The sequence below is a fragment of the Martes martes genome (assembly GCF_963455335.1).
Source record: "Martes martes genome assembly, chromosome: 2".
In the NCBI taxonomy this organism is placed as follows: domain Eukaryota; kingdom Metazoa; phylum Chordata; class Mammalia; order Carnivora; family Mustelidae; genus Martes; species Martes martes.
Window position 1 is genome coordinate 50,567,402 of NC_137889.1, and position 2,376 is coordinate 50,569,777.

Genomic DNA, 2,376 nt, shown 5'->3' on the forward strand with positions numbered 1-2,376 from the left:
GGAGTATGAGATCCAAATCAGTAGTGCCAGGGTCCTTCAGGGCCAGATGTCTCCAATACCATAGTCCTGGGCCTTGCCCTGCCTGCTTCTGAAAGTGGAAAAATAGCTTCTTTGGGAGACTGAGGCAGATATAGGTCACACCTAGCTCTAGATATTGGGCTGGCTGAGCTCCTAGGCACTGCATTGTGCCAAGCTTCAGGATTCTAATCTTGTTCAAAATCTTGCTCAGAATTTTTTTCAAGAGGTTCAGCTACTCTATCCCCTACCAGCCTGTGAACCTCTGAGATTTGCAAGTGAGGACTGAGAAAGCACTGAGAAGTGGACCAGAAAGGGGCTCACCCCTTACCCAAGTGGAGTGGAATTTTAGTGCTACATCTCTTCCTGATTCTGGGCTTAGTAGATATTCCGTATTCTTCTAACAACCCCCTGACTCTCTTTGCCAACAGCCATCTGCACCTGCCAAACTAGAAAAAGGAAACAACAAAACTGTCACATCTGTGCTGCAATAGCTCCTTCCTTCCTTTTGGTGGGGGAGGGGAGGCTTTCATGTTCCACTCCCTCCAAACTCTGCTTTGGAGTCTTACATCTGTGAGTTGAAGACAAAGGGGGAAGGGTTTGAGTCAGAATATTTACTTCACCAAACCCACCCTCTCTGAATATTGGGATTGCGGTGGTATTTTTCCCTCAAGATCCTTCTGCTTTGGCTCTAGAGGCTCCTCTTTCAGATGAGGGCATGTTGTTATTGGCAAAGATAAGCATGTAGCCAGACTCCTTCAGTGAGTAGACAGTGTGGATGAAGGCTGGGAGCAGGGGTTTGGACTAGTACTTTATGCCATGATGGCACACGGGGACTGCATCAGGGAAGCCACTTTGTGGTAACTGTATCAAGGCATTGTGGAGAAAATTTGGAATTTGAGATGTCCACTAAGTTAGTCCCTGAAGGCAGACATGTAGACATTGCATGTTCTGGGAGCCCGATGGAGCCCCAGTCCACTCTCCAGTCATGATCATTGTACATGGGGATGTGCTTCATCTGTGTCACCCACACAAACCAGTTGCTCTCTAGGAAACTGACCATGAAGAAAAGGCCAGAAAGCCTTTTAGTCCAAAGAATACCACCTAAATGAGGAAGACACTGGTATAGAAAGTCATCATTCAGGTAAGTCTACCCAATTTTTCTGCTGGATAATGAAATAGAAAATATGCCAATGGAAGTAGAGAGGCAACAAGGCTGGAGGCTCAGTTGGGAAGAAGTATTTGTGCTGAGAGCAGGGGCTTGGACTAGTACTTTATGCCATGATGGCACAAAGATGGTCGTTGTAAAGCATGTACTTTTTCTTCCATGTCCCAAACTCTCCAGAGAGGATCTCCCCCAAGGCAAAGAAGAAGGGCTGTGTATTGGTATCTGGGTCTTTGCAGAAGCAGTTGTGGTTGAGGTATGCTGAAGGTATATGCAGTCCCACTAACTGCCAGGGGTTGCCTTTAGGTGGCAAATCACAAAATGATGTAGCCAGTGGTTCCATGTAAAGGTGCTGAAGAATGACAGATGCGCAGAGTCACTGCTGCAGCCAGCCAGTCTGGGCCTGAACTGTGCTAAATAGTGCATACAGAGGAGAAAAGTCAGGAAGGAGGTCCCAATGACCTAAAGAGTGAACCAGGTAGCTATGTTCAGCAATAGGATGTGGAGTAGGTGCAGTAAGAGGAAGACATGATTGGCCTTCGTGAGCCCTTCTGCCCAACCATGGTCTGCAGCTGACAGAACTCATCTGTTAGCTCTTCCTTTTTAGTAGGCTTAGCACTGGGCTCCTCCAGAACAGTCCTCCAAACTAGGAGAGAGTTCAGATACTTCTTCACAATGACCTTGTTGATATGTGGAAGGCTACAGAGGGATCTGTGGCATCCTGCCCTGTATTGTGGCTCATGGTGGGGGTACTCCCCCAGAGTGTCTGGGGCTGAGCATGCTGATTTTGTACACTCTCTGGTGGATCATGAGCCATCACACCTGGTGTGCTACGCGACCTTGTGCCAGGTAAACTTTCATGGGTTTGGCCCCTCAGTTAGGGTCTTGGCAGCCACAGAGATGGGGACCATCTGCACCTGACAATGTTGTGCTCTGACAGGGTAGGGGCTGTCAAGCATGCACTTGGGAGCCTGTAGGGTAATGCACCTGTTTTTTTAATTTTTGTTTTTAAATCAGTAAATACCCTTAATTATACTTGCTGTCTTCCAAAGTGTTTTAAAGTCACTGTCCTTTTTGTTCTCTTGACTGTATATAGCTAGCTAGCTAGCTTTTATTAATTTGCTTGCTTGCCTGTATTTTTTCCTGGGAATTTGGGACAATTGTGTATGTTTCCTGCCATCTTGAATTACAGTTCA

At 46.8% G+C, this 2,376-nt stretch overlaps 2 pseudogenes across 2 annotated transcripts; both read right to left on the reverse strand.

Annotated features, from left to right (window-relative positions):
• Positions 1-684: 684 nt before the first annotated feature.
• LOC308338254 (acyl-CoA (8-3)-desaturase-like) lies at positions 685-1,268 on the reverse strand (annotated as a pseudogene). The gene has a single exon. The product of its transcript is annotated as an acyl-CoA (8-3)-desaturase-like (transcript).
• Positions 1,269-1,289: 21 nt separating this feature from the next.
• LOC308338255 (acyl-CoA (8-3)-desaturase-like) lies at positions 1,290-1,997 on the reverse strand (annotated as a pseudogene). The gene has a single exon. The product of its transcript is annotated as an acyl-CoA (8-3)-desaturase-like (transcript).
• Positions 1,998-2,376: the final 379 nt, after the last annotated feature.